General features: G+C 41.5%; 1 pseudogene; it reads left to right on the top strand.

Moving 5' to 3' along the window:
• Positions 1 to 246: 246 nt before the first annotated feature.
• On the top strand, positions 247 to 10,929 carry LOC136515621 (uncharacterized; annotated as a pseudogene).
• The last annotated feature ends 2,215 nt before the right edge of the window (positions 10,930 to 13,144 follow it).

Below are 13,144 nucleotides of genomic sequence, written 5' to 3' on the forward strand. Positions count from 1 at the left end.
GCAATGCGTTTAGAGTAGTTATTAAGGTTGCTAAGTATACCGCTGATCTTGAATATGGTCTGGTTGAAATGACTAAGCAAGAGCATGAGTTGTGTCTAGATAGGAGCATTGGGTATAGTCTAGCTTTGTTTATGATGATGTGGCTACAAAGATTATTTAGGGACCTAGCTAGACATTGTTAATTTGGGTTTGGACACTGATACTGGCTCTGAATGGAAAATTAGAAGGGATGATGAATGGTAGCTAATGACGAAGGACAATTGGGGTGAAAGGGTGGCACACATTGCTGTGGAGGTTGTTGCCAAAGATGGATATGAGAGAAATGATAGTTTAGTGGCATCTAAGGTTAGCAACACTGGTATTCCTCCTAGGTCTAGTGTGACCAATGTGGATGCTTCTTATGCTAGACGTAATGCAGAAGGCACTAGTGATACCTATACCTCTCCACCATAGGATGTTGATGAGGCAATTCTAGTAGACTGGGCTACATTGACCATAATACCAGATGTAGATGAGGATGGTGAGGCCAATGAAATAGCTGAAGAGGAACAAGTGTATGAGGCACTGGGATTCAAAGTAGCTGATGAGAGGGCTAAGGAAGCTGCTAGAGAGGAAATTCCCATTCTTGCTATGACTAGTGAGCTTTCAAAGAGAGATGGGAGAAGTTGCTATTCCTGTTGATAGTAGAAAGCCAACTAAGCCTATGTATGATTGGGATAGGGATTGTCCTAATATGTCTGTTGGCACATGTTGGTATTTATTAACGCACACAGATAAATCCGCAAGCGCATGGATACCGTTGTAGCTTTCACCTAGAGGTATTCCAAGTATCGTATCCATAGGGAAACATGTGAGACTAACTATGGTCTAACTTAACTAGGGGTAGCAATAAGGTTAGGATAAATAGGAGCATAGAGAGGATACTAAGGTTCTCGAGTTTTGACTTGGGTAAGCTTATGTCTTCTACTATTCAACTAGGGACACTACTTAAGGAAACACACCAGTAGAAGATGCTTTCCTTCGTAACCGGGTCCTACCTACGCCTACAGATGGGAGGTGGACTACAAAGGATCAACAAAGCTATATAGTACATGCTATATAGAACTGATATCACACACATGATCTACCACCGATCCGGAATGTAGGGTGCATCCATGATTAACCCAAGTCTAAGCACCATGCTTACACTTATGATTAATACTCTACTCCCTCTAGAATAGGAATAAAGCACTCAAAAGAGTCATGATCCTGATGAACAATATAAATAAGATGCTTACTCGAATTAGAAGTTGATTACTAGAGAAATCTCAGAGGCAAGCTCAGATAGAACTTGGATCTACCAAGGTACAACCATAGAGAGAGCACCGATAGGCCAACATCTCCTCCAAGCTCTTCCCCCACTCTCCATCTCACTATTTCTATTTATAAGTCAAGATCTTATGGAGGACTAATCTTCTCTTGATAGCTGGCTCTGATCCTCATGATCCGAATTAGGGTTTCAAGGATTTGCTGAGGGAGGGGGGTAGAGGCTGATATATATTGGTCGGAGCAGTCAATTCTGGACCCTTGGATCAAACCGACTTGAAAGAATGGCGTAGATGCAATCTAGGAGGCGGTGGAGAACCGACTTTCAAAGCAGAGGCTAACTGGTGGGACCCATAGGCCGGTCGGCCTACAAGTGGGGTCGGCTGGCCCCACATGGTAGCCCCTTAGGGTTTGCTTCGGTGGAGAGCCTCCTGGAGTCTTCTAGAACCTTCCCACATTGGTTATGCTATAGAATTATGTGATTTCCTTTGACAAATAGGTCCACCTTGACTGGTTTTCTAGATAAACCCTGCTGAAAACTCAGATTCACCAAAACTCGTGGAATTTATTAGTTTAAACCCCTATACCTATATTTGGTGATGGAATTAAGTTTAAATGCAGGTTATGTTGATGGTTTATAATTGATGTTAATGACCATCAACAGGCTCCCCCAAGCTTAACCTTTGCTAGTCCCTGATCAAAGCTAAACTCAACAATGGATCAGGAGTTGCTACAATGCTTTCATGCCTCAGAAGCATACATGCATTCAATCAAGAATTCTCCTCCAGATTAGAATAAACTGATATGACTTTCAAACTTACCCATTTTGTTTTCAATTTTACTAGATCACACATTATTACTATAGCTATATATATTTATTATAAAGATAACTTTTTATTTTGTTTCATTCATCATTTTTTAACTAATTGAAAAGAAACTAAAATCTAAAATAAAAGGAGAAAGAATACTTACATGGATACACGGGAGTGCTTCTCCCCCAAGCTAGCTCTTTCGGTGAGGGTTCAGGTGTTATAAGTCCTTTGAACCGGACTACTCCTTGTAAAGTTCATTGACCAAATACCTCAGTTTACTCTGAAAGGATTCTTGTGATGATGCATCTAATGGTCATGTCACCTTCTTCTGCCAAACCTATCTTGGTTGTGAGTTTTGATTTTGGTTTGATAGGTTCAGGACCTTCACTTATAGAAATTTAGAGAATCAGCTGACTCTCCCATACTTTGCATGAAGTATGTCCTGCTCATAAAGATAAGGTAGAGATCAAGTGCATATACTCTATTGGTGGGAAAACACCAATAGAACCAAAACTTTATTTATTCTTCTCTAACCCTTAGGCGCATTGAACAAGATGAAGTTGATGTTATGTGCTATGTTCAATTATATCATAGGTGATAAGATCAGAAGATTGAGCATGAATTTTGCATTTAAGTTCATTTGGCAGAAAAGATTGAGTTGTTTAACCTATGGAAGGATTGTTCATAAGGTATTAATCTTTACATGATTATTACTATCATCTTCTAAAGATAAGGTGTGCAACTTTTTAGCTTATTTGGTTAAGGCTATGGGATCAAGGACATGGTGCTAGGAACAAGCTTAAAGAACATGTTAGTTAGTCGGGTTGGATCAAGTAATGGAGTTGTAACCCAAACATGTTTGTTTCTTATTTATGTGCCTACTAGAATCAGGGAAAAGTCTTTAAATAATGACCATTTACCTTTGGGTGTTACCTTTGTCATTGGAGCATGATTACACCATATGACGAATGGTAGATGACTTGTGATGGTCCTTCTCTTTTGCTTGAAGTTTTCCTTGTTCGGCTAGCCTTGTAGTTTGAGCTGTTCATGAGCTTCTTGTTTCCTAGATTGCACCCTTTCTTTCTCATCCTTTTGTCATGCCATCTTTTTTTTCTCTTTGATCCTTGACATTTTGTTGGACCTTCTGCCTCACTCTTTCATTATTTTATGCCTCTAGCCTTGATTTGTTTCCACAAATGATCTCCTGTTGCTGAGGGCTTGTGGGTCTACTGATTTGCTCATCCACTTCCTATGAGTGAGTGCTTTGATTGCAGATCATGTTTTATGACACTTGTCTTCTTCCTCTTTGTTCCATAGAGTTCTTCCATCCATATTGAATGAGCTGTGTCTTCTTTGCGCAATGTTATTGGAGTTCATCATGTGCCTTGCTTCATCTCTGATTTGAATTCATCTCGTGACTTACCAATATTGAATTAAGAGTTTCATGGGGTTAGTCCAACAAAATGACCAGTATCTACTATAGCATATTCTTGGTTCAAAAATCAACCTAGACACCTTGTCTAATTTGATTTAGGAAGGCACTAAAATCTTTGGAAGTAAGATCAGCACTCTAAAACTAAGCACCATGCTTAATTTAAAAGATGTAGATGAACATACTTCAAACCTTAAGGATACTATAGTAAACAAAGGTAGCATGAAAGCATTATAGAGATTTATTTAAATAGAGATGAAAGAGTATGATTGTTATTTAGCAAATTGAGCATGGCTTAAAGGTAGAGACAACCAAGATGAATTAGCAACATGCCATGAGATTTTTCAGAGAAATCCATCCCCATGCTTGAATCTTGCAAGGTAGAATCAAGTTTGGATGGATGTGATTCAATGTTGCATGATGATTAGTTGGACATACCTGGTGCTATCATCCTTTGTTCTTTTTGCTTCAAACCTAAAATGGTTAGTGACAAAAATACCTGAAGGAATATTTTAATAATTATGTTTCTATGCTCACTTCACAAGGGTATTATAGCAAAAGGTGAAAGCTCATGTTATCTCCCAAAAGTGCTTGTTTTAGGACAGAAGCTCGTCCTTAGGAAACCTTCGAATTGTGCTTTAATTGGTGAAGTGGTTTCCCCTCCAACACCAACCTTCATGTACCTATCTCAAGATTCATGCCAACGAGATTTGCAATAGTTATGATAAACATATGCATCTAGAACCACCCTTTCAATGTCTTTATGAACAATGAAGTATGTGGGGGTTGAAGATCTCATGTGTGGCAAAGTTGGAGAGACCAATTGATTCAGGAGATTTCTTATGTGAGCATGGATTCAATGAGGTCTTCATAATGTAGCTTCCATGCTCATTGATATAATCTTTCTTTTTAGGCTCTAGGGTTAATTCTTCATGAATGTCTATAGGCGGAAACATTTTCTCCATCATTCCATGCCTATGACATTCATTAGGTCATTTTATTGTTCAAGATTTCCCTCAGATTGGTGACTCTTGGGTTGATCTTGTCCAAGGTCTCGTCCATCCATTCAATGGCAATGACACATAAGTTCTTAATATCCTCCAGCCACTGTTGTTACTCTTCTTGGTCATCCTTGTGGTCTTCATGACTCCTATACTTTGGTTGTCTTAATGGATTTCTAAGGTAATCATGAGACTTAGGAGAAAGAGCATAAGAGGGATCATTAGGGTCAAGGATAGGTTGAGAGATGGGTTCAGATAAGACATCTAATGTGGGCATAGAAGGGGATAAGATAGAATTGGCTAAATGACTCAGCTCTCCTTCTATAGCATCGCTTGACATGCCATCCTTGAATTCTTCTCATTGTCCCACATGGGAATAAGGACGCTTCCTAAGAGATCTCTTCTTGAGAGGATTTGGATTATATTCACTCGAAGGTCTCTTGTGGAGCTAAAAGTTTAAGCTTTTCCCAAAATTAGCATAAAAAAGATGTAACACCCTAAAATTTGCCTCTTATGAAACTAGGATTAAGATGATTTATTTGTGAATTTTGTGCTCATGAAAACATAGGAAAATATTTTTTTATTAATTTAAAATTCATTATAGGGAGTAGCAACATGGATGTGCATACATGCCGGTGCAATTGTTCATTTGAATTGTGTGGATTTAATTCAAATTGAAAATATGCTAAAATGTTTTTGAAGTTGGCTTTGAAGTAAAAGAAAAGAAAATTAGGAAATTAAAGCATTTCAAAAGTTGTAAAATTTATTTTTGGGAACTTACCCAAAATTGTTCATTTTTAATTGAACTAGAAAATGTATTTTAAACCCTATTCCAATTTGATTTGATTCATATGTGAAGTCGGTTTGAAAATGAAAAAGGAATTTCTTGTACTTCTGCCTCCTTCTTGGTTTCTGGCCCAGCCGGCCTGCTTCTCTCCCATGGCCCACTCTTCCCCCTCTCTCCCACAGGCCCTCTTCCTCTCACACGCAGTGGGCCAGGGTTGGCACACAGGCCTAGCTCTTCCCCATCCCTCTCTCCACGCCAGCCCAGCCACCCCCTCCCGTTTCTCCGCGCCCGTGGCCCAGCTGCCCACGCCACGCATTCCCTCTCTTCCTCTCTTCTCTCCATTCGGCCACAGGCCCAGTTCACTCGAGGCCCGTTCAGTGGTAGCTGCGCCCGCGCGGCCTTCTCTCCTTGGTTCACTAACAGCTTCGGTTCCCCTGCCTTGTCTCACCGACCACCCGGGCCCGCCCGTTAGCTTCGCCTCTTACCTCAGCTCGTCTACGCCCAGGACTTCACCGCCACCGAGGAGTTTGACGCCGCCCCACCTCGCTCGGTTGCGTGCTTCCCAAGCCACGCCAGTGCCATAAATATTGAGCCCGAGCCGCCGCCTCCCTATCCCGCACCAACGATGCAGCCGAGTGCCCACAACCGCGCCGCCGTCCGCCATCGACCGTCAAGCCGCACGCCGTCTCCGAGCCATCTTCGTCGCCGAGGTGACCCTAGGTGAGCTCGCCTCAACCTCCTCTTCCACCTGTGCTTTTCCCATTGAAAATCATGCACCATAAGGCCATTTCCTTGCTTTGCCGCCGAGCTTGTTTTGCCAGCCATGGCACCGCTGTCGTCCCTGTCAACTGCCGGTGGCTAGCTCTCTCTCTCTTCCCCTGCGATCCAATCTGAGTCGTTCCTCTCTAATCTAACAGTCCAGATCTCCTCATACCCCTTTGCTGTGAGTTTTTCAAAAACACCCTTATAATTATCTGAGACTTAACCCACAGTCCATTACGTATTAGATAGAATACGTTTTCTTCTTTTAAAAGTGTATTTTAATCGGTTGACTTCAAAAATATGTTTTTAGTTAATTACATATTTGCCACTGATTTTGTTTTAGCCATAAAATCTCCGTTTTAACTCCGATTTGATCCGTTCAACTTGCGTTAGGTTCATAATTTCATAATCTACATGTTCATATTACTGTTAAATATGTTTTCAACTTTTAAAATTCGAGGTTAGATTTAATCTATTATTCTGATAAAGGAAATCTTGTTTATTTCATATCTTCTGCGTTTTAACTCCATTTTAGGCCGTTCAAGTTGCGTTAGATTCATAGCGATGAGGTCTACGTGTTTGTAATAGTGGTTACCCTATCACTATTTCTAGAATTTCATGGTTTAAATTCTAATTTGAATAATAATTATACAACTGGGTTTTATAAATAAAATATGATTTGTTTTACTTTAGTATTACATTTTAAACCTAAATTTGACTTAAATTATATTATCTATAAAATATCTTATATATGTTTTTATATAATGAAAACACATGAAGCTAATAGATTTATATTTTCTCCTATGAGCAAATCTTTCGGTAGATGTATCTTTTTCACCGTAGCTCCGATTAGAGTGCTTTTCGCGTCTATGTGCTCGTAGCGAGACGTAGATTCGTTTTACAAACTTTTCATATTAATTTTATGTTTGGTGTAATGTTCTAATTGAGAGCTATTGTTTGCTTTGTGTATGATTGTATGGATGCTAGGTGTGGTGCTTTATGATTTCGTCCAGTTGGTGAGATATACGTAGTGATCAAGAAGAAGAACATTGAAGATTAAGGCTTACCAAAGGATCGGTGTTTAAGGCAAGTTTAGCATGGGATCTTTCTTGTTACCTATACACCTTTAATCATTTAATTCATATTGTATGTGTCTATCTTGACTACCACTAAGGATGTCCTAGTACTTTGCACCTTGTGCCTTGATACCTATGGGGTATTGCATTGGGTAGTATGATGCTAGTGCTCAACTACAACCATGATCTTGTAACTTGACTAATGGTATATGCAATAAACAATAAAAGATGCTTTTTAGCAACATGGAACAAGGGGGCTAGAGCATTGGGCTGTTTTTATGGTGCTCTAGATTCCTCTCCCTAAGGACTTATCTGTAAGTGATCATTTGGAACTTACAGTATAGCTGTGAGGGCTACATGGCTCTGGCTTTAGCTTAGTATGATGACCTTTTCTAGCTTGTTAGAGGTTACCTTTATTGGCATAAGAATGGCTTGCCGAATCGGGTATAGGATAGCCTCTGTCCCCTTATGTATAGGTTGCGTGTCATTATGCCATCGGGAAGGGGGGTTCCTACATTTGTTTGCTGAGGGAATCTAATGGCCCTAACTTGTTAGATGAACCTTTGAAAGGCTTCATAGTGAACCCTGCCGACCTTCCTTAGAAGTGGGTCAAGAGACTAGCTACCTCGGGCTAAAGGGTAAATCACAACTCATAGTGAAAGTGTACAACCTCTGTAGAGTGTAAAACTGGTATATCAGCCGTGCTCACGGTCATGAGTAGCCTTAGAACCCTTACGGAATAGATGAGCACTAATAGTTAATGATGATGAACACAGATGATACTAATGATGAAGATGCTCATTAATGATTACTGTTTATGCTATTCATTTTTCATGTTTACCTGATCATGTGTTTATGGGCTGGTGATAAACTTGTTGCTACTCAATTGCTAAAATTGTGACCATTAAAAGCTAATTGCAGTTAAACTAGTGTCAGCCTTTTAAGTCTCATGAACCCTATGTTATATTTGTTGAGTACGACATGTACTTACGCTTGCTTTACTTCTTAAATCTTTGGAAAAATCCCAAATGGGTACCAGATTGCTAGAGTTTGGAGGAATTAGGCTTGTGATCAACCAGTCAGTTGTCCCTGTGGATTTGGAGTCTTCGCCTGAAGATCAGAGTTGTCTTTCCACTGTCTATACTCTGAGGTTATAATCTTTATACTAATACGCTATGTATTTAAGCATTGTCTTTTGATATTACCCTTATTTGTAGCTATATGTGAGATTTGACTTCCTAGGCTCATATATGGTGCGTATCTGGTTTTGTTCTTAAAACCGGGTGCTACAAAAGATCATGCTTAATTTCATTAGGGCTTTCCAAAGGTAGAATTTCTTCTCCCTTGGAGGATTTTGGGGTATTGATGATTTAGAATTAATAGCTCAATCTTGGGATTGAAGTGGTTGTGATTTGGCTATTAAAACTTCCTCTTCTTGATTAGGAGATGATTTCTTCTCTTCCTTAGGGAGTTCATTATGAATGCTAGTGCAGGGAGTCTTTCCACAAATTCTAGCAAGCATAGACCTTGCTTCACTAGCAAATAGATGAAGGAAAGCTCATCTAGAGGCTGCATCAAGGGATTCCATGGAGTCCTTGCTAAGACCCATGTAAAAATATTGAAGAAGTACAGGGTCTTGAATGGCAAGTTTTCGGGCTAGTAATGATGAGTTTGTTAAAACGATCCCATGATGTGGTAAGAGATTCTTCTTCTAGTTATCTAAAACTTAGAACCTCTTTTTGAAGGCTAACCACTTTAGAGATGGGAAAGAAATGTAAACAAAATTTAGAGCAGTAGCATTTCCCAATCTCCTTGCATACTTCCTACGGTTTGACTATACCATGTTTTAGCTCTTCCCGTCAAAGAGAACAGAAACAACTTCCATCTTAAGGTCTTATCAAACATGCTAGCAATATGCAAGCATGCATTGTCTGTTTAAACTCTTGTAGGTGTGAGTATGGGTTTTCATTGCCTTCTCTCCAAGAAGGATTTATCCCAAATCAGTTTTCTTAAACACGGGTGTAGCTCATAACTAGGTGTTATGATAGGATCTGAGGATTCTGGTGGCTTAAGGCTTGCGCTCATAGGTTTAGCATATTGAAAGATAGGAGTCGAATCCATGCTAAAAGAAAAAGTAAAGCAAAAGAAAGAATAAAAGATAAAAGGTTAAGCTAGGCTTGTAGTTATTTCAACAACTGTTTCCTCGGCAACGACACCAGAAAGCTTGTTGGTATTTATTAATGCACACAGATAAATCCACTAGCGCACGGATACCGCTGTAGCTTTCACCTGGAGGTATTCCAAGAATCATATCCATAGGGAAACTTGTGAGACTAACTACTGGTCTAACTTAACTAGGGGTAGCAATAAGGTTAGGATAAATAGGAGCGTAGAGAGGATACTAAGGTTCTCGAGTTTTGACTTGGGTAAGCTTATGTCTTCTACTATTCAACTAGGGACATTACTTAAGGAAAGACACTAGCAGAGGATGCTTTCCTTCGTAACTGAGTCCTACCTACGCCTATAGACGGGAGGTGGACTACAAAGGATCAACGAAGCTATATAGTACATGCTATATAGAACTAAGTCACACAGGCTGATCTACGACCGATCTAGAATGAAGGGTGCATCCACGATTAACCCAAGTCTAAGCACCATGTTTACACTTATGATTAATACTCTACTCCCTCTGGAATAGGAATAAATCACTCAAAAGAGTCATGATCCTGATGAACAATATAAATAAGATGCTTACTCGAATCAAAATTTGATTACCAGAGAAATCTCAGAGGCAAGCTCAGATAGAACTTGGATGCACCAAGGTACAACCATAAAGAGAGCACCGACTAGGCCGGCATCTCCTCCAAACTCTTCCCTCACTCTCCATCTAACTATTTCTATTTGTAAGACTAGATCCTATGGAGGACTAATCTTCTCTTGATAGCTAGCTCTGATCCTCATGATATGAATTAGGTTTTTAGGGATCTACTGATGGAGGGGGGTAGGGGCTGATATATATAGGCCGGAGCATCAATTCTGGACCCTTGGATCAAACTAACTTAAAAGAACGGTGTAAATGCAATCTAGGAGGCAGTGGAGAACTGACTTTCGAAGCAGAGGCTGACTGGTGGGACCCATGGGCCGGCTGGCCTACAAGTGGGGCTGATTGGCCCCACATGGTAGCCCCTCAGGGTCTGCTTCGGTGGAGAGCCTCCTGGAGTCTTCTAGAATCTTCCCATATTGCTTATGATGTGGAATTACATGATTTCCTTTGACAAGGTCCACCTTGATGATTTTTTGGATAAATCCTGCTGAAAACATAGATTCACCAAAACCCATGGAATTTGTTAGTTTAAACCCCTATACCTATATTTGGTGATGGAATTAAGTATAAATGTAGGTTATGTTGATGGTTTATAATTGATGTCAATGACCGTCAACAACACACACTATCCATGTATGTATAACTTTAGGTTTGCAGTTAGACAACATGCCATAGTGAATGAATTTGAGCTTGGCATTGAGAAGTCTAACACAACTAGGTTCAAGGGATTCTGCAGCTCAGCAGGATGCCCATGGATTATTAGAGCTAGGACTCAACATGATAATAGTGTCACGGTACTTTTTTGAACTAAATGTTACTGTTTTAGCCATGTATTTATGTCCTATGTATTTTTAGCCTTACAACATATTTAATACTATGTTTTCTATGCAGATTCAAGAGAATAGCTATGTCCATACCTATGCATCTTGAAGCAGGGTTCTTGGGAGAATGGCTTCTACTAATTGGGTAGCAGAGAGAGCTATACCACTACTGAAGAGGAAGCCAACAATAGGTGCTAGTGTAGTGAGGGAAGTGCTTGAGTAGTACAAGATTAAAATCAACTACCTAACTATGTGGAATGGAACTATGATAGATCGAGCGATCACCATCACCATTATCACCACTGTATATTACATAAGTGATGGATATGTAGTTCCACCGTTGTCCGAATCGAATAGTGGGGGCCTTGAAAGGAATCGAACTGGTTGATGAAACTTCTAGCCCTGACTATTGAATGATAGATGCGGTGGTGCTATTGGGGTTCCATTTCTCCATCATATGGAATGCCAAGCCTGACTGGGATACGTGTTATGGCCACTAGCCCTAAACGATCAGTTTGGTCTACCTAGATGTAAATTCAGTGTGAGTGTTGAATATCCCAACTTTCAACACTATCCTATCACCATTACTTCCATCGGGTGTAGCCAAAGAGCCGCACCCACTATTCTATATATTCTTCAAGCCTGGTGCCCTAAAACTAGCTCTCTTCCTTATTCATCCCCTTCTCCTACATTTATAGTAATGTCAGGCAGCCCCTTCAAGCTTCCCAGCAATGACTTGTCCACCAAGGATGAGTCTCGGTTGCAACACTCCACCTCTTACTAGAGGTCTCCTGATCAGAGTCCTTTGTGGAGCTCCTAGGAGGAGGAGGAGGACAAGGAGGAGGAGGATGACAACGACGATGATGATGACTCTAACGATGATGACGATGACTCTAACATCATGCCTTTTCCTAAGCGAGCGAGGTGAGCATGATCCTCTCTGATGGGGACGAGCTGCCCAATCTTCCGTTAAGTGATGATTACTATCAAACTGCATTTTTTACGTGGTATGGATCTTATGAATACACAGTTTTGTCTTTTAGGCTAACTAATGCCCTGACATACTTCATGTATCTCATGAACTCCATATTCTTTGAGGAGTTGGATGTGTTTGTGATTATCTTTGTCATGGGGTACAAACCGTGGCAAGCATTGTTGTTCGTGGTAGTGTCAGAGTGTGTGTCTTCGGTGGCTCAGGTGGACTCAAGAATACAAGAATCACATAGGGGACACAATGGTTTATCCTAGTTTAGGCTATTAGGGCCCTATGTCTAGCAGCTGATGATCCTTATACTCAAGAGCACCCAAAATCTGGGGGTTACAATAGAGTGTAAGGGAGAAAGAGAGAGATTCAGTAGGGGATCGCTCAGTGCTGATCCTAGGGAAGCCTCACCATCAGTGGAGTCTTCCCCCTTATTCGAAGAGGAGTAAGACAACGAGAGCAGTGGAGGAGCTCTCGGTGCCCTCTCTAGGTTGCTCTGCTCTCGGTGCAGAGCATGAGCTGAACTGTTGAGGACTCGAATGATCTATGTGGAATTATCCTCCCACCTCTTAGGATCTGACCTTCCCCTTATATATCAAGGTAGGTCGGGTACATGGTGGTTTGGGGGAGATGAGCATATGGTCTACATATCCCAAAGTCTAGGAGGGTCTTACAGCGGTGCCATGTGGACCTGTGGTGATGTTGTGGAGCCGAAGAAGCTCTAGGCATTGTCCGGCTACTCTATTTTGACATGTTGAGTGTCAGGCTATGTCGACTTGGACTGGCCTCCACCAGGTGCACCTTCTAGAGGCTTCTTGGTGGTGAAGGTGGTTGGCTTGAGGGGCTGACACATAGGCCCAAAAACCCCTAAGCCCCTAAGGCCAGAGGAGGAGTTTGTCTTCTTGTGTCACGCCCTGTGCGTGACCCTATTGAAGGAGCGGTTGATAGAGCCGTGCCCGTGGGGCAGCGCTAGGGAGCCCTCGAGATTTGGTGGCTTAGGGTGCACCTTTTCGTGCCTAGGCCTTGGCTGGCTCCGAAGGCCGGAAGGAAGCCAAGTATCAGGTCTAGGCCTCCGTCGATCGGGGGCCTAGGTCTCGCGCGAGCCCCCAAGTCCCGAGTAGAGGCAGCGGGCATGCTCGAGCTCGGCCTGATTCCTTTACTAGAGTGTAGGGGGTACGACCCTAGATACCCACGGTAGACCACATGGGCTGTGCCCCCAGGGGCGGCCCAGCCCACAAGATGAAGCCTTGCAGGGCACGACTCTGCTCGGCGCCTCCTGCAAGACACCAGGAAGATATCCTGAAGATACTGCGAGATCTGTTAGGATACGTATGATCCCAAG

Source organism: Miscanthus floridulus, chromosome 17 (genome assembly GCF_019320115.1).
Source record: "Miscanthus floridulus cultivar M001 chromosome 17, ASM1932011v1, whole genome shotgun sequence".
Taxonomy (NCBI): Eukaryota; Viridiplantae; Streptophyta; class Magnoliopsida; order Poales; family Poaceae; genus Miscanthus; species Miscanthus floridulus.